The sequence below is a fragment of the Euprymna scolopes genome, chromosome 31, assembly GCF_053919585.1.
Source record: "Euprymna scolopes isolate OS-2025 chromosome 31, ASM5391958v1, whole genome shotgun sequence".
In the NCBI taxonomy this organism is placed as follows: Eukaryota; Metazoa; Mollusca; class Cephalopoda; order Sepiida; family Sepiolidae; genus Euprymna; species Euprymna scolopes.
The window spans coordinates 6795571-6821914 of record NC_136512.1 but is presented as its reverse complement, the minus strand read 5'-3'; the positions used below and the strand labels follow the sequence as shown (position 1 = coordinate 6821914).

At 36.6% G+C, this 26344-nt stretch overlaps 1 protein-coding gene across 7 annotated transcripts in view; it reads left to right on the top strand.

Annotated features, from left to right (window-relative positions):
• LOC145255612 (unconventional myosin-Ic-like) overlaps positions 1-26344 on the top strand; it is a 333792-nt gene that overhangs the window by 76898 nt on the left and 230550 nt on the right. The gene's annotated exons all lie outside the window — the stretch shown is intronic.

Sequence of the window (26344 nt, the reverse complement as noted above, 5' to 3'; positions counted from 1 at the left end):
TTTAAAGAAACTTAGTGGTGTCTGTACTGTTAGATACAGGGTATATACAATTTAGGTAATGTTCATTCCGGTTTCATCAAGTTGACCAATGTTTACGTTTCGTCTGTCATAATTCCTGTTCTTAACTAATTATTCACTAAACTAGCGGGGGTACCCGGCGTTGCCCGAGTGTTTGTTTCCGGGACGGCGGGGGGAGTTTTAAAAAATGTTATGGTAGGTAAGTAGGAAGGATCAAACCCGGAGTCATGAGTAAAAGTAGGAAAATAAAGTGTGAAAAAAAAAAAAAAAAAACATCTGCAATGTTAACAGTTCGGCCACCAAGAAAAGTCCATTCCAGTTGTTTAGGAAGAAAAAAAAAAAAAAAAAAAAAAAAAACGACTACGGTAGGTCGGTGCGAACGTGAAAATATAATGTGAATTGTCCAGCACGCTAACCACTACGCCACAGAGCACTGCAGCTTAGTTTAGTGATTTTAAATAACTTCACATGAAAGAACTACGAAGCCAAACCGGTGTTCTCTTCTCAACTGTTCCTTGTGAACGATCCCCAAACGGTGTTAAGTGGTGGCAGGGGGAGGAGGAATTTATTAGAGAGAAAATATTTTACCACTTCCATTGATCTTAACCGATTTTGGCCGTGACTTCTCAGCAGAAAAAGTATAGAAATCTAAGATTATCGAGGAATTTGAGAAATAATAAGCCTATAACACACCTCAGATATTGTTCTGCCGTTTGTGCATATTATATTTGCATGAAATATCTTGATTTTTAATCCTATTAATGTCAAAATCAGACGGGAAAAAATGAGTTCATTTTATTTATATAGAGAAGATGATCCTAACCCGTTCAATAACTAACAGATATAAATAATACTAAAGCTCCCGGAGTTACTTCCCCTGATTATTGTAAAAAATAGCAAACAAATAACTAAAGAAAGTAGCCAAGGCTTTTGTAAGCTTCTTTGTCTCGTTCAACTAAAAAAAGACGATGCCTTTCGTTGTCAGCTTTGCTTTGGCAGTTAAAGGATGCTTTGGAGGATTTATTTTTTTTTCTTTCTTTATATTTTTGTTAGAACTTTTTAAAAATTTTTTATTGAATTTTTTTTGTTTGTTTGTTTTTATAGATGTCTTATGTATATAATTTTAATATCATAAATAATCCGTCGGAGATTAGATAGCAGTCAATTCACTTTGCCTAACCGTTAAGACATTTGATGTATCTTTTGAGTTTTAATGCTCAAATCATGTATTTCTCGGTCACCCACTGAGTGTTCAATCCTTGGTGTAGGCGACTGAAAAATACAATTGCAAATTATTTACGACTTCTATCCAGTCATGTCTGACAGAACGAGAACATGCTACCCCCCCCCCCGATCTATTAAGTAAAGGGTTTCGTTTCTAAATCCCGTGCTGATTCCAGAGTTTGACAGAAATATTTTTGAGTTCGACAGAATAGATCTAAAGAGTGTCGGGGGTTACATCGACCGAAACGTTGTGAAAATGACACTCGAGATGAGAAAAGTAATCCGTAGAATTCAAATAATACGAATACCTAACTTCGTCTACATGCACCCACTAAATGTTAAAATTAACAAAAAAAAAATTGGTCATTTTTATTTATTATTTTTAATATATATATCCAATTTTTACCCCAAACAAGGCAAAGTGGCTCTTTGAAGTAAGGGGCTACTATCGGGGACATAAGTTAAAGAGATACTATGTAGAGAGGTGTACTTTCAGATAAAGAGTCATTGGCCATTGCTATTTGTGGTTGAGAAGGTTTCTTGTAATTATTGAAGGAAACAAGCTTCGTCTTGGCAGCATTGAATGTGACCATCCATTTTTGTCCCCATTCCACTACAGATTGGAGTTCTTCTAGTGTTTTTGTAATTTCTTTAGATATGTGTTCATTTGTTTTCCCCTCATGCCTTTTATGGAGTGTCCTGTCATCAGCAAATATACCCATCTCAGAGACAATTTATCAGGGAGGTCATTTATGAATATTAGGAATAATAACAGTCCAAAAATACATGTGAGGTACTCCCACATTTATATTATATTGTTTAAATGTATGACCAGCAAGGACCAGCTGGATTCTTCTCTTATGGATTTAATCACGTTATGTATTCTTCCAGTGATACCATATGATCTGATTTTCCTGAGAAGACCATCGTGCCATACCGTCAAAAGCCTTAGATATATTTAGGGCTACCACTCTACTCTCCCCTGTTTTATCAAGTGGATGGTATATATGTTCAGAGATTAGTTAGGATATCTACTGTGGAACGGGCGTGCCTAAATCCATATTGTTGGTCGGTCAGAAGTTTAGCAGCTGTAATGTGATGGACTAGAGCTTGGTTAATTATGGACTTAAATACTTTGGTGAAAAAATGGGAGGAGGCTAATGAAGTGATAATTTAATGCGTCAGTTATTTCGCCAGAATCCTTGTAAACTAGTGCCACAGAAAGGTTTCCAGCAGTAAGGAAAGCAAGATTCGTTAAGGCATTTGTTGTAAAGTTTGGAGAACTGGATCAACCTCAGCAGAGCATATTTTTAATAGCACAGCCGGGATGAGATTGTGTCCACATGCTTTAGGGGTGTTTAGGTTTTTTTATAATACTATGTACTCGGGAAGGGGTGATTTTCAGATCATCTAGTGTGGCATCTGTCCACAAAGAAAGTCAGGGATGAAGTGGTTTGCCGGGTCTAATGTGGAGTTTGAGGCAAACCAACTGGCAAGCATGTTAGCCTTCTCGATTAGCGTGCAAACAACCTCATGATTGTTTGATAGTGGGGAATTGTTGACTGCCTATTATTTACTATATTGTTGTAGATTTTCCAAAAATCGCGTTCCTAATTTCTGTGCTTAGATGTGTTTTCTGGTGGTTTCAGTATATTCTCTCTTAGCTATCACTTTTTCTCTCTTACAATTACTTCTATCGTCTATATTCTGTCTGTTTGAACTGATTTGTGTCTGTTAAATCTGCAGTACGCATGCTGCCTTTGAGCAATGGCAGCTGCACAAGTAGAAGTAAACCATGGGGGCTTGATATAGGATTTCCGTGCAAGAACATGTGCTTCAATTGCAGTTTTGAACCATTCAGTGGTTTCATTTGCGCACTGTTCAGCTGAAAGAGAAAAGATATTTCCCCATGGGGCATCTCTGATGATATCCCGGATGGCTTCCCCGTCAACCTTTTTATAATACCTCATTGTTTTGAGTAGTGGCTCTTTAGTTTTGGGTTGAGAATTTATGGCGATTTCTACCATTATCACAGCATGATCAGCATTCCTGAATGGGCTGTGGGCATTCGTTGCACTATCATTGGGAACTGAGAAGTGAGGCATGTTTATCTTGATGGTCTGGGAAACGTGTCAGAAATGTAACCGTTTTTAATTACTCGGTGTTGTCGAGAAATCCGAAAGATATAATGATCGCTTCATTCATTTAGGAGATTATCCTATACATGCAAACGCACATAAATATCTGTGTCTATCTATAATTCTATATGTGTGTGTTCGTGTGCATGTGCGTCTATTTTCCTATATTTACGTACTATACATTTAAGCGTCCATTTCAGGTACTTGGGTTTCACGTCCCTGGATTCGTTGAAGATTTTCTATTAAAAAAAAACAAACAAAGACGGTGAGTGAGGGCAAATAAAAACCATGAAACTTTGCACAATTTACGATTTGTTAAATTTAATCAAATGGAGTCGAAGTGGAACAAATAGTGGCTGTGACCCAACAGGTCACGTGTTCGTCTAGTACAAAAATGAATTGCCTGAAATTGGTTATTGCTTCTGGATAACACCGGGTTTCCTTGCAAGTCTTAAATATTTCACTGATTTAACCTTTACATTTGGGTGAGGTCCTTGTCTCCAATTTCTAATTCTGTATTGGTCATCAACTTGAACGAGAAGAGAGCATTGATTCATCTCTATGTTAAGGGCGGTTATTTGAACGTAAGTGCCTCCTTTGTGCTTCGCTATTTGTTTTCAGTTCATGAAAATATTTCAAATATTTCTCGCTTCGAACACCCTCCCCCCTTTAACATGGCCGAAATATTTATCCGTGTTTATTTGAAAAGTAAGCAATACTGAAAATCTTGACTTTTGAATTGATTTTAGTTTTAGCCGAAGTTTCTTATTCCTTTTTTTTCCTTTTTTTTCCTTTTTTTTCCTTTTTTTCCTTTTTTTTCCTTTTTTTCCTTTTTTTTCCTTTTTTTTCCTTTTTTTTCCTTTTTTTTCCTTTTTTTCCTTTTTTTCTTTTCTTTTTTTCTTTTTTTTCTTTGGGTTCTTTCTTTCTTTTTTTTTTGGGGTTCTTTTTTTTTTCTTTTTTCTTTTTTTTGAGTTTTTCTTTTTTGGGTTTTTCTTTTTTGGGTTTTTCTTTTTCTTTTTATATAACCCGAGCGGATTTACTCAACTTGTATAAGTTTCCAAGCATTATTAGAAGAATTTAAGTTCTCAATATTTTAAATATTAAAATGGTAGGTTAAATTAAATTTAAATATTAAAATGGTAGGTTAAGTTCGTTTAAAATTCTTCAAAGAAACTTAAATATTTTATGCTCTAAAAGCCTCACCTATAAAATTAGCCAAAATATTTATCCAAATGTTTATTAAAAAAAAAATAATAAAAATCGCTCCAGACAAGGCGTGAAGCCATTTGATGTAAGGGGCTAACAAGAACAAAAGATGATTCTCACTAAAACAGGAGATGCTTGCTGGTCCTAGTTTTTAAATGATCAAGGCTATAGTTAGAAGGAAAACAGTCAGCAGGAAGTGAGTTCCACATGCCTGTGATTCTTGTAAAAAAAAAAAAAAAAAAAATCTACTGGAATAAGCTGTATTACAATGACATATCCAATTGATAAAGACCACTAGACCAACAAGTCAAACGAGCTTGAACAAAGGAAGCAGAGAATAGATCACACAATTCTGAGGAACACATGCTATAATATTATTTATAGAAAAGATTGAGACTAGCAACATCACGTCTGTGAGAGACAGATGTAGAGAATAAGAATGGGGCCAATCAAATTAGAAACTTGTTCAACTAGCGAAACTCCAACATTGGCCTACTTTTCTTGGTAGGTTGAACCACTGCCATGACTGGCAAAATTCCTTTCAACCTTCCCTGACTATCGTATTAAAATTCCTTTATCGATCCACCTCTTAACTTTTTCAAACTGCGATCTTATCTTTCCTTTTAGTGTGCTTTTGTAGCAGTTAACCTGGTTTGTCAACATGGGTGACCCTGCAGTCGATTACCGTTCTACCGTTCACCGTTTGTCAGCATCAAAATAGGCTCGAAAGTCCTCATCCTCAATTTGATATGACCTGGGTTTTGTTGGTTGGATAGCATTACTATTGGTCACTTTTCTGGTCATTCTAGTTATGTACTGATTGCTGAGCTTCAACTGACCCCTTAGCAATCGTAGCTCCTCCCAACTGGTCTATAACATCCAGCCTCAGTATCATACTGATTCCCACGCAAAGCTTATTAAGCAGGATCATGGAGTCATAGCAATATATTTCTTACCATGATCTTGGCATCGGTCTTTCCACAGCAGTGATGTGCAAAGAACTTTTTCAGGGCAGGTGCTTAAGTGGAAAAAAAAAAAAAAACTGTAAAAATATAGTAATGAACGTAGTCCACTCTTCTCGGTGGGCCACATGCCTAAAATACATTCCTTTGAAAGGAGCACTTTTAAAACGAATAAAAGGGGCAGGTGCTTGGGCACCCCTAGATCCTGCCCCCTCCGCATGTCCCTGCTCCACAGCGCTTCATCTTTCTGCTCTAATATTTCTGGTTCCATTCCAAGAGTTGGTGACATTTTTAGGTGGGAATTTAAAAACTGTTGCACAAGTGGTATGAACACTATGACTGTCAAAACAAAACAAAACAAAAAAAAAACTGAGCAGCCTCGATGGGTGGACCTCCTAGAACTACACAGATTCCATCCCTTAGCTCAACAGCAACATCACTCTTGAACTGATTTGTATTGTGATTCTGTGATAAATATTGACTATAATAGAAAAAAAACAAAAACAAAGAAAAAAACTGGGATAGATCCTGCTCTATAATAAATAACAATGAGTATTTATTTATAAATATATATGTCTCGTCACACAAAATAATCCACCAGAAAAATAAGAGAACGAAAAAAGCAAATCTATTTCCATAGCATTTTCTTTTTTTCCTTTTTAATTTCCATACCGATTTGTACGTTTTTGATTTGTTTCTTTAAACTTTCCAGCTTGAGATGTTTTCTTATTTCTTTAAAGTAGTAAATAGATTGAAATATATTCTCTACTCTATAATAAAGACCAATGAGTATTTTTAAATATATATCCGTCCCGGCACACAAAAAGCGAATAGAAGAAAGGTGATCACTATATTCTATTTAATACCTGTTTGACATACTGACCCATTCTCAAAGTGCAAGAAGGTAAAGCCTGGGAGTGTTAAACCTATCAAGTTGACAAGAAAGTTCTTGCAGTTTTTAACTTTTAAATTCAGGTGAACAGATCTCCGCTCCAACAAAAACATTGATCGAAATAAGACCCATCAGAATGAACGCACTTTTGCCAACGGAAAACAAGTGTATTTATGTCAGTAACGTAGGTGAGAGGTCTGGAGACTATGGTGGATGAGGCAGTTTCATAGCCCAATTCATTCAACTTCTGCAAGGTCAGTTTACCAATGTGTGTTCTGGCATTGTCGTGAGGGAGAATTGTTTTTTTTTCTGTTGACTAATGCTGTCGTCAAAGTTTCTGATGCATTTCATCCATTTGTTGACAGTAATTTTCCGCCGTAATGGTTTCACAATGGAGGAGACTGGTCACAGACCATTACAATAGTCAGCAAAAGAACGGGTCGTTCTTGTGTAAAAGAAAGGAAGATGACACTTCATAACAGCATTTCTCTTGGTTATTGCTCAATTCGAGAGGCACCCATTTATCAGGTTTTTTATCTTTCTAATCTCTCAAGTGGTTGGAAATCGTCGTATACGCTATATCTAATTCAGAAACAAGTTCTCAAACAGTTATGCCTGGAATTGGCTTCGACTAAGGCTCTTAATTGATCGTTGTCAACATCCTACGGCCGACCACTTTAAGAGTTATGTCACCGCTATGAAATTTCTTAAACCACCATTGTGCTGTGCGTTCACTCCTGGACCAAAGGCTTAATTGATATGGCGAGCTGTTTTAGCAGCTTTTCAGCCTAGCTTGAATTGAAATAAGAAAATTGTGCGACTTTGCTTTTTTGCCATCTTGTATTCAATATTCTGAAAAGACATAATTGTTTTAAAACGATTGTAATTTAAAACGATTGTAATTTAAAACGATCAGATAAAGTAGAAACACTTATGATATATGAATCAAAAGTATTTTAACAAAAAAACTTATTTGAAAATACATCATTTGAAATCGAAATAAAAATTCCACAAGCATTTTCGTGTCAACCTCTTAGAACCATATCTCAGCCTGACAGCTAGAGGGTGATCACCTACTTAAAAATAAACCAAACTCTGAGACGGATTGTCAAGGACGTACCCTCCATAATCGTATTTTTAATTATTTTTTTTTTTTTTTTAAAGTATGACTCATGGACAAGTGAATTTAGTAGTTTCAAGGAATAAGTGAAATATAAGCTTTTTGTTTGTTTGTTTGTTGGTTACTTGGGCATACTACTTTTAATAGAGCACTTCCTTTTTGGACAAGTGTCAATGAAATGAGGGGTGTGTCCGCTTATCAGTGCATTGTGCTGGAAATCATCTTTAATGTATCACGTTATTCATTTAGGCAATAATGCTTGCCAATCTAATATTCAGATCGCATATTTAAGTCAAGTATGAAGTTTAGGAGCTTTATACTTATTACTAGCAGGATGCCCGGCGTTGCCCGATCGTAAAATATGGTTATCTCATACATCTATAAAAGTGACAATGTGTGTGAAGACACTTCTCAACCTACATATTCAACGAATTTTTTGATCTACAAACTTGAAATATGGTATATAGGGTATTCAGACACATGGTAAGCTTTTTAATCGGTTTTCATTCAGGAAAAAAAAGGGTTGCTAATGGGGTAAGAATTGAAAAATTGGATTTTTATTTATTTGTCAAACTGTTTCACGACTGCACATGCGCAAAATCGTCCTTGTGTTAAGAATAAGTAGGTTTGAAAACACTTTAAGATCATGTCAAGCTGGCTTAATGGCTATAGCACTTGACTCACTGACTTTAGGTTTTGGTTCCGATCTCAACTGGAGTATTTTTTTTTTTGTTGTTTGTTTTTACTTAGAAGTGGACTGTTTAGAAAAAAACAATACTTGCATGCGCATGTCTCAGTTTCTTTCATTTTTATTTGTTTTTTTTGTTTTTTTCCAGTTAAGGAATTTAACATCGCGTTTAATATCAGGCAACGCAGGGTACACTTTCTTGTATATATTTTAATTTATGCAAATTTCGTATTTATTATTATGGAGCCAATTCTATGTACGGCACAATCACGTTGATGTACTGGTTCCCACCAGATCACTGAAGTTAAGCAATGATGAGTCTGGCCAGTACCAGATGGGTGACCATTTGGAAGGCTAGGTGCTGTATGTACTGCGCGGAGTCAAAAGAAATTTCCAGGTTGGTATCTGGAGACGAATTAATTCACTGGGAGAGATGCACCCTAGTCTTAAGACATGCATGTAGAAGGTAACTCTGACAACATCGGCAGCAGGACGTTGGATGGCCATGGAGGAGGATTGATCTCCAGAAGATCAACGGTTCTACAGTATTAAGAGTTGCATTATTCGACTGCAGTTATGTGGATGATTGAAGAACAACTAATAGGTGCAAACAGGAATCAGATGCCACTGCACTGGGGAAGGTAATGGCAACCCAATCCATGTATTCTGCAAAGTTCAAATCGTCTTCAAAGGAATTGGACCAACAATAGATCGAAACCTATGGAGGAACATTCCACGCTACAAGTAGAGCTGATACTCTATTGATAATTATATTGTACCTAATATATAATATAAATTTTTTTTTTTTTTTTAATTTAAAAAAAAAAAAGACCTTGGTGCGATCAGCTAGGATCGAAACCAAAATATATAGTGCTCTAACCTTAGTCGTTACTGTTTAAACTATCATCAGACAGATAAAAAATAAGTAAAAATGAGCAGACTTTTAATGCATGAATGTATATTTGTGCATGCATACAAGAGCACTTTAAGTCTACTTACGCCTGTTAATTTCCAATATGTTTTTTTCAATTTTGACTTCTTAGCTATTTTTACCACCTTTTTCTATATATAAAACAGCAGTCCATACAAAGTGCAATTACTTGACCCACCTTCTGCCACTCTGCATGCAACCTTGTATCTTGGAGATGCAGTTCAAAAAAAAAAAAAATGAAGACATAGTGAGTTTTATGAAGTAGATTTAGAATCTTCGAGCTACTTTTCTCCTCTTAAGTGTTTTTTAATGACGTCCGGTCAATGTAACCTTCATCTTTTTTCAGGTATATCTTGAACTTTTGGAGAATGTTTCTGTTGAATTTGCACCGAATTCCAAACGGAACCTTTTATTTAATCCACTGGGGTAGCATGCTCTCGTTCTATCAGTCATGACTGAGTAGAAGCCCTAAGCAATTCGTAATTGTATTTTCAATGTCACTTGAAGTGAAGACTGAACCCTCAACCTCTAGAAGAGTAACTTTTGCAACTAAATTTTATCAGGTACTCTATTCATATATGCTGTAGTTCAGCAAAAAATATTCCAGTGTTCAACAAGATACGCTTGAAAAGTCGGAGGTTACATCGACCAAAACGTTGTGAAAATAATAATCAAGGCGAGAAGAATCCAAATACAAATAATCAATCCTTATTTAAAACAAAGAAAAAAAAAAATCAGAACCGTGTATCTATATAATTATAAAACTCAAATCAGCTTGATTGCTTTGACATTTAAACCGTCCATCCGGTTTGTGACTTTCGGTTTCAAAATATTCGTCTATTTACTCATTTCATGGCTGCCCTGTCGTAAGTCCGATATTAAAAGCCACTGATGCTATTTAAAGCATACAAAAAGGCAACAATATTTTTTTGTTTTAAATTATTTTAACATGTTTTCCTTGCAAATAAATGTAATTTAATCCCGTTGAGTTAAAAAAAAATGATTTAAATATAAACCTACAATATATATACCTATAATCATATTTATAACCATATTTATTGCTTTTGGTAGTGCTCCTGTGGATTCTTACGATTTTTAAAAAAATTTTTAATAATTTTTTTTTTTTTTTTTTTTTTTTTTTTTCAGGCTTTTGATAATATTTTCTCTTCAAGGAGGGAGAAGGTAGAAACTTGGTTTTAGTAGTGCTTTTAGTAGGGCCTCCTTAATTTGAATTAGTGCTTGCAGTAGTGCTCTGCAGGCTTCCTGAGTTTTATTTTTTTTCACTGACCACTTAAAAATAGTTTTCTCAAGACCATATAATCTCAAAATCACTTTATTTTGAACATTTTTCATCTTACCCTTTAAGGGCCAACGGGTCGACTAGTACTTGCATAAAACGACAGAATGGTTAAAAAAAAAAAAAATGGAAAGAATTATGTTTCTTGGGTGTGGTTCTTGCTAGAGTATTTGTTCTTCGATCAGTGTTACCTGTAAATCTATAAATGCAAGGGTGTGACGATGTATCAGTGTATTGTGTTGAAAGTCATCTTTAATGTATGACGTGATTCATTTTGGTGATCAATTGTGTGTCGGTCTAATATTCAGATCAAATATTTATCAGCGATCGATAATGTCAGTGATGACCTGGCAAGGTCAGAAAACACATGCAAAATTGAAAAAAGACAAAAAAAAGACCTTCTAAACAGGTGCATGCACATAAAAGTATGCCAACAGACACACATATGGAACATATATATATATATTTTATTATTAAATAAGGATTGGCAAGGAAAATATAAATGAATAAAAAATATTTCCATATATATATATATATATATATATATATATATATATATATATATTTATCTATATAGCTATAAAAGTGAACATGTCTGTCTGTGTACATTTCCCTACGCAATAACTCTGTCAATTTTTAGTCTAGACTCGAAATTTGATATACAGTGTACTGAAATTTGGGAAAATCTATGTAATCGGTTTTCGGCCAGAAATTTGGCTGTTAATGGGGTCAAAGTTCAACAATTTGACCTTTTGAGAACTCTACCAAACTCCTCCGACAATTTTGGGTCTAAACACTTGAAATTTTAGATGTAGGTTCCTTGGACATGAATCTTACTTAATAACTTGATTTGAGCCCAAAACAAATGTTAAGGGATAATAATAGGGGTCAAAGTTTAAAAAGAATTGACCTCTGCGGTCTCTACCAAATTACTCAGACAATTTCTGGTCTAAACATTTGAAATTTGACATAAACGGTATTCAGAGAAAGGGCAAGTTTTTTAATCGGTTTGGGTCGAAAATTTTTAGTTACCAATATATAAATGTATGTATGTATGTATGTTTACATGTCTGCCTAAAACTTTCAACAGAGGTGACGGATTTTACCAAGATCAGTATCGTTTTAAAGCCCGACCTTTCATACGACATATATCGAAAAAATGGCTAAAAACATTAATATCTTCATCTTCAAATGGGTACTTTTCTACAGGGGGGGGTCACTTTTTTCGCCGATATTTTTTAAAGTCATCCTCTCCTTTCGATTGTCTAGCCTTAATTTTAAAAAATGTCACTTCCGGTTTGGTGGTGGTCATAACAGCATAGATGGCAGGTGTTTTCCTCCATTTTTTTCCTCCGTTCTTTTCCTCCTTCATGGTACGGGTTCGAGCCTGCCTTCCTACTACCACTTTCTTTTTTTTTCTTTTGCTCAACGGACACATCCAAACACCCGGGCAACGCCAGGCTGAAATGCTAGTATATCTATAAAAGTGAACGTGTGTGTGTGTGCATTTCCCTACGCAATAACTCTGTCAATTTTAAGTCTACAGACTCGAAATTTGATTTACAGGATACTGAGATTTGGGAAAATCTTTGTGGTCGGTTTTCGGCCAGAAATTTGTCTGTTAAGGGGTCAAAGTTCAACGATTTGACCTTTGAGAACTCTACCAAACTCCTCCGACAATTTTGGGTCTAAACACTTGAAATTTTAGATATCGGTTCCTTGGACATGGATCTAACTTAATAACTTTATTTGAGCCAAAAACAAATGTTAAGGGGTCATAATAGGGGTCAAATTAAAAAAATATTGACCGTTTTTCTTTTTTTGTTTTGCTCAACATACACCTCCAAACACCCGGGCAACGCCGGGTTGAAATGATAGTGTGTGTATATATATTGGTTATTTTGGACAATGTTTTTGATTTTCACTTTTGAAGAGCTCCTTTCAGAACAGGGGGAAACAAATTCATTGGTGTAAGGCGATATGGTAGGCATCTTCACGCCCTCACCTATCATACTATTCCAGTAAGTAGAAACAATGACACACAAAAAAAAAAACGCTGGCGTTCTGAAAGGAATTCTTAAAAAATGAGGAAAAAATTGTCCAAAGAAACTAAAAATGCATGAGTCGAAAAGTTCTTTCCCATGCAAAACCCCAAAACAACGCAATGTCCTGTTCACAGCTAGAACATAAAATTAACAAAACAAGTGAATACCTCGAATTATGCAGTGATATAAAAAATAAAAAATTTTTTTTAAAAATCGATGAAATAAATGAATAAGTTTTGTTTTTCAATGTGGTTTGTTCCATAGCTTGTTGCATTTTTCTATGTATGCGATTCTGCTTTCTGGAATAGCATGTCAGAGGAGGTCGTATCTAGGTTTGAACAAACATTTAGACTGTGTACATAGATGCGGTATCTTGTGTCTTTTTATACGGGTTGCTGTACTTACTATTATTAATATATATATATATATTAGTGATGGGACGATTCCAATATTTTTCCTGGTTCCGATACAATTCCCGATTCTGTACTAAATTCCCGATTCTGATTCTTTATAAATCTCTGAATATCTAACTATAAAAGGGTTATTTTGTCCCAATTACTGTGAAAACACGTTAAATCTGCATATATTTTCTCAAACGTAGAAAATAAAAAAAAAACATACTTGTGGATGTGATCTATAGATTTTAGCTTTTCTTTTTTTCTTTTACAAAGGAGTCACAACTTATCAAGGCCAGAGGCCACTCAAGGATAAGAGTTAATAAGTGTACAGTAGTCAATGGGCCAATGTCGTAGTAATTGATAGTGGAAATTTGGTAAATTGGATTACCTAAGAGGAACGGCTCATCAAGAATTTGTTTACGTTGGACTTGATGATGACCATCTTATAGTCAGCCAGAAAGCGGGCAAATGAGTTCAGTAGGTGTGCAGTTATAAGAAAGAAGCTTTGTTCATGGAATCGACATTTAGGTTTAAGCACAGATAAAATTATTGATAGTGTTCTCAGAACTGGTAGTTTAAAATCAATAAATATTACAAGGTGGAACGATAAAATTGTTGCCCTAGAAAAGACAGCATGATTCCATTTTTGTTTGATGAAAACAAGTTTTTTTTTATACCATTTATTAGTTGGCCAGTTGTGTACAAATCCCAAGAGCAATAGGAGCCTTCTATCATGTCTGGAAGTGACCCAATGCTCAGCAATCGAGATGAGAAATGCGCCGCTATTCAATTCCTGCTCTCTGCTGATCAAAGTTATGAAAACAGGACCATTGTCAGCACCCTCAAAATGCATGGCTTAATTGCCACGAATAATAGGGACATGCCCAGGGTGATCAAAACAAAGTTTCTGGACAGGGTTATGGTCTTTGGTGTGGTTTCAAGTGAGGACCACATCATACCACCTCACATCTTCGTAGTCGGCTTGAAAGTCAACACTAAAATGTGCCTGGATGTGGTGATCCCTTGGCAGACGCTGGGTGTGGCAGCAGGACTCGGCACTGACCCACAAGGTAGGCTTACTAACAGGCTTGGCTTCAAAAGGAGTGCTACAAATATGTACCCTTCTCTCACTGGCCTTTTTCCTCTCCTGACCTGAACTCGCTGGACTACCTCGTTTGGTCATGTGTCGAGAACATCACCAACATGACCTTCCACAACACCAAAGCCTGCTTGACCGCTTCCATCAGTTGAGTATTCAGCGAACTCCCACTGGCACTTGTGGAAAAGGTATGCTCCCAGTTTTGAACCTGTATCGAGGCGTTGATTGAGGTTGAAGGTGGCTACATTGAATAGATATCAGCTCTACTACATAAAGTTACCTGAATTGATTGATTTTTTTTTTTTTTTTTTTTTTTTTTTTTTTTAATAAAAATTTTTAAATAAAGCTGTAGTGTTGTTTCGGGCGACAATTTTATCGTTCCACTCTGAACTACCAGCAGTGGAAGATTTTGTTTTAAACAAAATCAACTAAAAAAAAAAAAAAAGATAATCAAGGGAATCGTGTTTTGATATCGGAAAATAAGAAATTTTACAGATTCCGATTAATCGTCCCAACACACACACATATATATATATATATATATATATATAGAGAGCACACACAAAGGAACAGGTCAACCAGAGGTCAAATAGGCCTTTGTCCGATAAATGCATGCTCATTGGCTGATAGGAAGGGCGCAGTGGATACTAGAAAGCTGATTGGCTAACTAAAATCTCAATAGAAGATGTGCATATAAAAACGACAAACAACCACAGAATTCGCGCATATGCCTGAAGAGTCCTAGAGTGGATGAAACGTGGAATATTCAGTGTAGCTTAATCGCCATATACATTTTATAACTTACTAACTATATATATATATATACTAGCCGTTCCACCCAGCTTTGCTCGGGCCCTATGTATTGTTTATAAGGTTATGTGCATATGTATATATTAAAAAGTGTGAATATGTAAAGTAATGCCTTTCTACGTAATAGTCTTCCTTAACTACCATAGAGAAAAGACAGACATCTATTTTCACTTTTATAGATATATATAAATAGATAGATTGGATGCAATATATAGTAATGATTTAAAAAGTATAAAAAAAAAACTCATCATGTGCCACCACCAATTTCTCCTCACACCACAACTCATTTTTGCAACCCCCCTCTTTGTATTATTACAGGTTTGAATATTCTATTTCAGTTTGTATTTCTCCTCACACCACAACTCATTTTTTTGCAACCCCCTCTTTGTAATACAGGTCTGAATAATGAGAAAATCTGAATTTTTTTTTTTTTTAACAAAAACTTAAAATAACTTTTAGATTAAATTTTTAAAAACTTCTTTCAGAATAGAATATCTTTTAAATATAATAAGGAACATATTTCATATAGGTTTCATTAACAAATATTCAGTACATAACGAGAAGAATGGAGATGAAAATTTCAAAAGTCCTATATAACTGGTTACGGTCAATAGTAGTCCTAACCAGTGAAAGTCTTTGTTATTCTATTATTATTTAAAACTGTTCGTGTTCTGATCTTTCGCGCGAGTACTAATATATATATATATATATTTGAAAATCTTTCGAGGGGTACAGAATTTAATGATGGCTACATATAGACCAATATACATAATGATTATTTAAAAAATAAAAATAAATAATAATTCTCTTATTTAAATGTAGTTGCAGTGCGCACTATGTTGGGCGAACATCACAAAGATTAGATTTTCGTTTGAAACAGCATGTGCCTTCAAAAATTCGTTATGCAAATTTCTCGCCGTCGGATGTTTTGAATAATACGTATGGTTCTGCGATTTGCGACCACCTTATAAATAACCATGCGTGTGCCACGAATTTTAGTGTCGACATGTTCACTATTTTGAGCAGGTCGCACTCTCCATATCATTTAAAAATTCTAGAGACTATTTATATTAAGTCGATGAGACTTTCTCTTTGCAAGCAAAAAGAAAATCTTCTCGGACTTAATTTGGTCTCTATGTAATTTTGTTTCCCCTGTTTATTTTTGATATTTTTTTTTCTCCTTTCCCTTGCCATATTCACGACTTTATTTATTATTATTTTTTTTTTAATCGTATTGTCCTCGATTTGGCTCTGTTGAGCGAGGATCGAAACCGGGTTAGCTGGCCTTTATTTTCATTTTTTATTTTTAAAATAATCATTATGTATATTGGTCTATAGGTACATATGTATGTGAGCCCCAGCTTGTGGGCTTTGGGGAGTGTGGAGCCACCCTTTAATTACCATTGCTCCCAGGTCCACTCTTACCCGGAGTGGTAGTACCTGTTTAGGGTCTCAACTATGGGTTAGAAACCGACGTGAAAACAACAAATATATTCTATTAAAAAAATTTTCTTCAAAATCTTTGGATTCGGCATTAAATAACCCGAAAAGGGTTGATATGCCGTAAAACAAAAACAACCAACCAAAAACAACCAATCCACTGTTTAACCGAAGATCCATTCACATAAAATCAATTTTCATTTTTTTCCACATTCCCTCTGCTTTACTGTTTTTTTTTTTTTTTTTCATAACTTTTAGCAAGTACGCCCTATAGCTCACTTGCAGTTTCATTAAATACTTTATAAGTAAATCTCTATGATGAGAAAGAAAGTATTTCTTTCGAAACTCCGCGGATTAAGGACAATCCACTTAATTTGCGTCTCCTTTTTGGAAATTAAATATTTTTTACTCTTGTTAGTGTTTTTTTTTTTTTTTTTTTTTTTTTTTTTTTTTTTTAAACATACTTTATGCTGTTCCTCAGCTGTTAACATATTTTCTTATTCTTGCAATAATGAACGCGAGTCATATTCGGAACAAACTTCCATTGTTTCGTGTATTTACGTCATTTTGAAATGGATATTTGTGCCAGATTCAAAAACAAAGCTTTTCTGATAATTTGGAGAGGGGGCGGGCGGTTATTTCTCTCCAACCGCGAGAAGTGTGATACTAGCGTCGGAAAGTGTGATTGAAAGTCAACGCTCCCGAGGAAAAGCATTCTCATCTTGCAAATGAACCTGAGCAGCCCTCGTCAACATTTCCAATCGGTTGCTTTAGGCGATTAGCAGTAAACTAACCGCTTATCGAATACACAAATCTTGGGAATGTGGACCGCCTAGGACTGCCATACAACAAAATAGTTGTTACATGGATGGATTAATCTCTGTTAATTGCGAGGGGGGGGGAATAATAACCATGATAAATATTATTGGTAATATACCATCTTATTCTGTTTCAGATGCAGACTCTCTCTCCTCCTCTCTCTCCTCTCTCTCTCTCCTCTCTCTCCTCTCTCTCTCTCCTCTCTCTCCTCTCTCTCTCTCCTCTCTCTCTCTCCTCTCTCTCTCTCTCTCCTCTCTCCTCTCTCTCTCTCCTCTCTCTCCTCTCTCTCCTCTCTCTCTCCTCTCTCCTCTCCTCTCTCTCTTTCTCCTCTCTCTCTTTCTCCTCTCTCTCTTTCTCCTCTCTCTCTTTCTCCTCTCTCTCTTTCTCCTCTCTCCTCTCTTCTCTCTCTCCTCTCTTCTCTCTCTCCTCTCTTCTCTCTCTCCTCTCTTCTCTCTCTCCTCTCTTCTCTCTCTCCTCTCTCCTCTCTCCTCTCTCCTCTCTTCTCTCTCTCCTCTCTCCTCTCTTCTCTCTCCTCTCCTCTCCTCTCTCTCCTCTCCTCTCTCTCCTCTCCTCTCCTCTCCTCTCTCTCCTCTCCTCTCCTCTCCTCTCTCTCCTCTCCTCTCCTCTCTCTCTTCTCTCCTCTCTCTCCTCTCTCTTCTCTCCTCTCTCTCCTCTCTCTTCTCTCCTCTCTCTCCTCTCTCTCCTCTCCTCTCTCTCCTCTCTCTCTCTCCTCTCTCTCTCTCTCTCTCTCTCCTCTCCTCTCTCTCGCTCTCCTCTCCTCTCTCTCGCTCTCCTCTCCTCTCCTCTCTCTCGCTCTCATTTCATATCAACGACTTCTACATAGCCTGTTTTAATCAAATGTAAATAATTGCCTTCATAAATACAATAAACAATTCTTCCAAGATGAAAAATGTTCCGTGCATATGCGTCATTCTTCAAAATGCTTGTCTTATCTCCTGCCTGTTGCTATCCGTATTTATATCCACGCCATATTGCATTTTTTTTCGACCAGGATAAACACATTCATGTATTTCCTTATTTGACCATGCGAGAACCGTGTCACATGGTCATCTCGTTATGTCGGCCACTTGCCTCATCCCGAACCATTGAGTGGTTTTGCAAACTTTGTGGGCGTGTCTGGGCTATACACCCCCACCCTCGATTTCTTTCAGCAATTACGACTATTGATATAAAATAAGAAGCCATATCCTTCAATGTCGGAGGCCACATTGCTTGCGTCAGTGTCTATTTACACGAAACTTGCCATCTTTTCTTCTAAAACTTCTTTTCTCTCGCAAATCCTCCTTCTCTTTGATCTATTTCTCTCATCCACTCTCACTCTGTGTTTCTTTATTTTGCTATGAACATTTAAAGAAAGCAATTGCTTGTTTTTGTTTTTTGTGTTGGCATTAAATTAGCATATGCGTGTCTGAACGCACTACAAACGCGTATGTAAATTAGATGGTAAGAATAAGTTTTTATTCCCGTATAAGAATAAATCACAACACTTCTATATAATAATACTTATTTATTATTATTATTATTATTATTATTATTATTATTATTATTATTATTATTATTATCTATATATATATAAAAGCGAAAATGTGTTTATATGTCTCTCAAAAACTTTCGACACGGTCACGGATTTTCACGAGATTGGTATCATTTTAAAGTTCCAACCTTCGCCCGACAAATATCGAAAAATTGGCCAAAAGCATTAATTTCTTCACCCTAAAATCATCAGTTTTCTACAGAGAGAGGTCAGCAAAACCCGCCCTCTCATGACAAGTTCGCTTCTACGCATGCGCAAATGACGTCGGAACAAACAGGATTTACTTTAAATATTAAAAAAAAAAAAAAACGATCCAATTTCGTCGACGTCGTCTTAGCTCAGGTGCTTAGAGCGCGGCCTCATTATCTAAATTTTAATATTGAAGCGGTTATTTAAGCCAGTGTTTTTTTTTTTGGGGGGGGGGTATTTTTCAGATTTTTTAAAGAAGTTTTAACGTTCGTTTTTCTGTTTGTTTTTTTCCATCCCATTCGCGTTTTCTTTTTTGTTTTTCCCATTTTTACATTTAACATCATTCGTTTGCCATATTTTTAAGTTTTAACATTTTAATATTTAAAAATATTTACTTCGCTTATTCTTATGCTTTGATTACCCCCCCCCACCCGCCCGAGCACACACACCTCTAAACACCCAGGCAACGACGGGTACCCAGCTAGTCTATTATATAAATCTCACCTGTCTGTTTAAATGAATGTATGTTTCGCAAAAACTTTTGACAGGCGACGGATCCTGATAAGATCGGTATCATTTTGAAGCTCGACTTCTCAGACGACAAATATTGAAAAATTGGCCCAAAACATTAATTTCTTCACCATAAACTCGGCCGTTTTGTACAAGGAGGGATCGATTTTTTTTTTTTTTTTTTTCGCCGACATTTTAGCAAGTCATCGTCACCGTTGGATTGACTTCTGGTAGCATCATGGTCTTTCCCGCCTTTCGTGGCACGGTTCGAGCCCGCCTACCTGCTACCACTTTTTTTTTTGCTCAACACACACCTCCAAACATCGGGGCAACGCCGGGCACCCAGGCTAGTAATATAGAAAAAGACTTATTTCAGTTATGCAAAATAAATCTCTTAACACTCGTAACACAAGACGAAAACAACACTTAACAGCTTCAAAGCATATTAGCTGTATCGTTTGTGAGACGACCATTTTCCAGATTAGTGTTAATAATCGCAGATTTTTATACAGGGTGAAACGATAAAATTGTCGCCCTAGAAAAGACATATTCCATTTTCCGTTTAATAAAAAACGAGTTGTTGTTTGTTTTTTTTTTTTTTTTTTTTTTGTTTTTTTTTGTAGATTATCTACTAGTTGGCCAATTGTGTACAAATCCTAAGATTGATAGGAGCCTTCTATGATGTCTGAAAGTGACACAATGTTCAACGAGCAAGATTGGAGATGCTCACTACCGATCCAAGTTATGACAACAGGACCATTGCCAGCATCCTTAAAATACATCGCTAGATTGACACAAATAACAGCATGATAAAAACTGTTTCCGGCCACGGTTATGGTCTTTGGTATGGTTTCAAGTGAGGGCCACATCATGCCACCTCACATCTTCGTAGTCGGCTTGAAAGTCAACACCAAATTGTACCTGGATGTGCTGAAGAGTGTGGTGATCACCTTGTGTAAAAAGGTGGCCGCTGGCAGACCCTGGGTGTGACAGCATTACTCGGTGCTGACCCACAAATCCAAAGAGACACAGGCTTGGCTTCATAAGAAATGCTATAATTTTGTACCTTTCTGTCACTAGCCCCCTCCTCCCCCGACCTGAATCCGCTGGATGGATTATTACATTTCGTCATATGTTGAGAACATCACCAACACGACCTATCACAACACGAAAGCTAGCCTGATCGCAGCCATCCATTGAGTATTCGCCAAGCTTCTGCCAGCACTTGTGGAAAAGGCAAACTCCCAGTTTTGCACCCATCTCAAAGTGGTGACTGAGGCTGAAGATGGCTACAATGAATAAATGTCAGCTATACATAATTCTTTTAAACTCCTCGGCACAGCGTTCATAGTAAACATGAGTTGGAACAATTACATTGAGAACATTGCCAGGACCGCTGCGAAGAAGATAGGCTCTCTGTACCGTGCTAGAAAGCTACTAACGCCTGAAAGTATCCTGTCTCTATAAGGCAACCATTTGCCCATGTATGGAGTACTGTTGTCATATTTGGGCTGGTGCATCTGCTACTAGTATCTCGCTCCTAGACAAGGTCCAAAGGGGTCACCAACCTGATAGGTCCTGAACTGTCATCTAAGCTTCAGCCTCTGTCTCACTGACGAAATGTTGCATCCCTCTGCTTGCTCTACAAGTATTTTAATTGTGAATGCTCTGACGAATTGCAAGCACTTGTGCTCCCATGACGTAAATACCCCCAACAAGTAGCTAAATCCCACCTTTACACAGTAGAGATCCCTAGATGTAAGAGAGCTTTCTATTCCAGTAGTTTCTTCCCCCGAACTGCTAGACTTTGGAATTTCCTTCCGGGTCTCTGCTTGCCCAATTGTACTGACATGCAAAAGTTCAAGTGTAACGTGAAACGACATCTTGCTGTCCAACTCCCTACATGGTACCCCAGTAGCTTATGTCCCTGATAGTAGCCCCCTACACCAAAGTGGCAATGTGCCTTGTTTGGGGTGAAAATGTAATAAAAAATAAATAAAATTTATAATACATAATCAAGTTATCTGAATTGATTTTTTTTTTTTTTTTCCAATAAGTTTTCTTTAAGGCGACAGTTTTATGGTTTCACTCTGTAATTGCAACAAATTTGCATATGTGAGGACCTAATACTTCTGAAATTTTTAGATGAGGATTGATTATTCATATTTTGATTCTCTGGACTATTGTTCTCATCTTGGGTGTTAATTTCAAAATGTTTTTGTCAATGCAATCTTGTACGTGATGAAGGTACATCTTGTTGAACTCTGGAATCTGTACAAAATTTCGAATGGAACCCTTTATTTAATCTATATGGGGTAGAATGCTCTCGTTCTCTCAGTAATGAAAGGGTAGAAGTTTTTAAGTAATTCAGTTGTATTTTTTAGTGTTGCCTGCACTGAGGGTTGAACCTTCAACCTCCAGAAGTGTAACTTTAACAGCTGAATTTTACCAAATACTATAACTACTATGCTACAGTCCACAAGGTCAGAGGTTACAATGACGTAAACATTGTGAAAATGACCATTAAGACGAGAACAGTCGTCCAAATAATACAAATAATTTACACGTTTATATATATATATATATATATATATATATATATATATAAATACATGTGTGTGTGTATGCATATATAATCATAAATTAGTAATTTAAACTCTATGACGTGAAAAGGTTAAGTTTCAAATCTAGAACTTTTATTAAATGCAAGACAATACAATTAAAAAGCATATCTCCTTAACCTAAAGGTTTTCGATGTCCACCCATCTCCTCAGAGGAGAAATTACTAATTTATGAAATTATTAATTTACGATTTATTTGCTCTATCTGGTATATTGCTAAATTTTTTATTTAGCTGGGATTGTCTTTATAAAATATTAGTCAATAGTATTTTGTAAGACCAATAATCACGGGATTTGCATACCAGTAGATCTATTGCATTTCACTATTCTGAAGTATATATATATATATATATATATATATAAGTAATGAAATTAAAAGGATATAGTGTTTACCTGATATATGCAATGGTAAACTTGATATATCAGGTAAACTTGAATCTAATATAAATACCAGTATTTACATATAGATAATTTTATCCCAGCCGAATTAAAAAAGCTCAATACACAATAGAGAGTAGAGCTTATATGAAAAAGAAAATTAAAACTGTAAGTTGAAATTTACAATCAAATTTATTGTTCGACTGAATACTCCAAAAAACAATTTACAAAGTCCTTATTCCGCAGAGTTTCAAAGAATGCTGTTCTTGTTATTCTTCTCATCAGAGGACATAAAGAAATCAGCAAATTATATTTGTAGCAATGCTAGAATTTGCTGGTTAAGGTATTAAGTGAAACTGCAACTTATTGTAGTCATAAATTGTCAAGAAAAACAAGTAAAAAAAAAAAATTTTGGATATGTAAAAAAAAATATAAAAAAACAACCGCAACATATTACAGCTTGCATGAAGATTCTCTCAAAGTAATCCGAAAGGCGAAAATCCTTCTTTAGAAGGAATGAAGTCGAAAATTCAATCCAGTGTGATGTTAATTTCTTTCTCTTGATACATGCATATATATATATAAGGGAGAGATTTAAAGCTGATAATTATTGTTGTTGTATGGCATTCACCCCAGTCGGGTTGAACCAGCTTCCTCCAAAGGAAGAAGTGTCAAGGGAATATTAAATTCACGGACGATCTCTAGTAAGGCTTGGTGCATTTTTGGTTCAGAAAATCAGCATCTTCAGACGGCCTGATCTGGTAGCACTAGATGCTCTGACCACTCTGGATTGAAATGGACCTGGGAGCAATCGTAACTAAGGGGCAACTCCACGTCCCCCACAGGGCCCCAAATAATGCTTCAACACTGGACGTCTTTTAAAGTCATACCCACAATCAAAAGCTGATGGTGATTTGAATTTGAGACATCTGCGAGAAAGTGTGGGCTGTGTTTATTTGCTTCCCCACAAGAGCAAATTAGGCATGAGGCCGTTTTTTAATGTGAAGAGGGGGAGGGAAAAGGGAGCCAGTTCCAGAGAGGTGGAAGATGGGAGCTGGATAGTGAATCTCTTGGTATATAGGGTTGCCCTTACATGGACTAGAAACTCTATAGTGTTGTCCCTACATGGACTAGAAACTCTATAGGGTTGCCCCTACATGGACTAGAAACTCTATAGGGTTGCCCCTACATGGACTAGAAACTCTATAGTGTTGCCCCTACATGGACTAGAAACTCTATAGGGTTGCCCCTACATGGACTAGAAACTCTATAGGGTTGCCCCTACATGGACTAGAAACTCTATAGGGTTGCCCCTACATGGACTAGAAACTCTATAGGGTTGCCCCTACATGGACTAGAAACTCTATAGGGTTGCCCCTACATGGACTAGAAACTCTATAGGGTTGCCCCTACATGGACTAGAAACTCTATAGGGTTGCCCCTACATGGACTAGAAACTCTATAGGGTTGCCCCTACATGGACTAGAAACTCTATAGGGTTGCCCCTACATGGACTAGAAACTCTATAGGGTTGCCCCTACATGGACTAGAAACTCTATAGGGTTGCCCCTACATGGACTAGAAACTCTATAGGGTTGCCCCGACATGGACTAGAAACTCTATAGGGTTGCCCCGACATGGACTAGAAACTCTATAGGGTTGCCCCGACATGGACTAGAAACTCTATAGGGTTTCCCCGACGTGGACTAGAAACTCTATAGGGTTTCCCCGACGTGGACTAGAAACTCTATAGGGTTGCCCCTACGTGGACTAGAAACTCTATAGGGTTGCCCCTACGTGGACTAGAAACTCTATAGGGTTGCCCCTACGTGGACTAGAAACTCTATAGGGTTGCCCCTACGTGGACTAGAAACTCTATAGGGTTGCCCCTACGTGGACTAGAAACTCTATAGGGTTGCCCCTACGTGGACTAGAAACTCTATAGGGTTGCCCCTACGTGGACTAGAAACTCTATAGGGTTGCCCCTACGTGGACTAGAAACTCTATAGGGTTGCCCCTACGTGGACTAGAAACTCTATAGGGTTGCCCCGACGTGGACTAGAAACTCTATAGGGTTGCCCCGACGTGGACTAGAAACTCTATAGGGTTGCCCCGACATGGACTAGAAACTCTATAGGGTTGCCCCGACATGGACTAGAAACTCTATAGGGTTGCCCCTACATGGACTAGAAACTCTTGCAGCATCTACCCTTTGATCTTGGTCCGAAGAAGCGTGAGTGTTGGGAATTTGTTTATGGTATACTTGTTTTGCTAGCTACTGTTATTTCCTTTTTTTTTTTCCTTTTCTTCATCATACAATATGTGAAAGCATGTGCGATAGATACTCGTCCTCATTAGCCGCCAACCAGGGTGATAAGTTCGATAGTTCAAGTCGATATTACCACTCCTGATGCTACCAAACAGCTTCTGCTAGGGTAGGCTATTGGCTATTAAAAAAAAAAGTGCCATTTACTAAAATAGTACAATTTTAAATACATTTTAAAATAAAATAAAATTCTAATTCTTTGGTGTGCCAAGTGTCGAGTGGAATATCCATGAATAGGACTTTCAGTCTGTGAAATGGATTCCATGTTTCTGAATTTTTGAGACGAGGATTGGTTATTTGTATTATTTGGATTCTTCGGACTACTGTTCTCATCTTGAGTGTTATTTTCACAACGTTTCAGCCAATGTAACCCGCGACCTTCTTCAGGTGTATCTTGCCGAACTCTGGAACCTGCACCGAATTTAAAACGGAATCCTTTATTTACAGCTGAATTTTACTTGCAACGACCTGTGGCATAATGGATGAAATACTTGGTAAAATTCAGTTCTAAGTTACTCTTCCAGAGGTTGAAGGTTCAATCCTCAGTCCGGGCGATACTCAGAAGACAATTGTGGATTACTTAGGACTTCTACGCGGTCATCTCTAACAAAACGAGAACGTTATTCCCGTGGATCGAATAAAAGGTTCCGTTTGAAATTCCGTGCAGATTCCAGAGTTCGACAAGATAAACTTGAAAAAAGGTTGGAGGTCACATCTACTGAAACGTTGTGAAAAGAACACTCAAGATGAGAAGAGTAGTCCGGCGAATCCAAATAATATCAATCTTAAAGTTCTTGATGTTTTTTAGATAAGGGCTGATTGTTTATATTACTTGTATTGATCGGACTGTCATTCTCATTTCAAGTGTTATTTGTGCAATGTTTCAGTCGGATTGGCCTTTGATTGTCCTCAGGCATGTTGGTTGTTCTGAGGACGGTCGAAGGAGAATCCGACCGAAACGTTGCACAAATAACACTTAAGACAAGAACAATAGTCCGATCAATACAAGTGATAAAATATCGGTCATCTAAAAAATTCAGAAAATTCAAACTCTTCAATAGACCCGATCTGCTTAATGGTAGGAATGCCATTTTAAATTCTAGGAGTGTTTTTTTTTTTTTTTTTTTTTTTTTTTTCCTCAATTGTTGTTCAAATGGGGTCACATAAAATTCAACTTGACAGGGAAAGAACATTCGTGCCAAATAACTCTACTTCATTGAAACCTGATCTAGCTATAAAAAAAAAATGACAATGTACAATTTGCCTATGAAATGAACAATGAAAGATAAAACGATTTTATATATATATATATATATATATATATATATATATATATATATATATATATATATATATATATATATATAAATAAATTCATGCTACAATATAATAAAAACGTTTCTTTTTGCCCCCCCCCCCCGCCCGACAAAAGGAGGGTGGGCCTGTAAATTCACCCTTGTCCGTTCGTCCGCACTTTTCTCAATAACTACGCCTTGGAAGTTTTGGAAATTTTGCACAAACATTAAACATATGAGTAAAAAAAAAAGTAACAACGGATTTTCTGGGAACTCCGGTCTCCCCCCCCCCTCCCTTAGGGGTGTCTTTCGGGTTAAAATGGCTAAAAATTGACACTTTTGTGCTTATAAAAAAATTGGTGACTTGGATTTTTATAAAACTT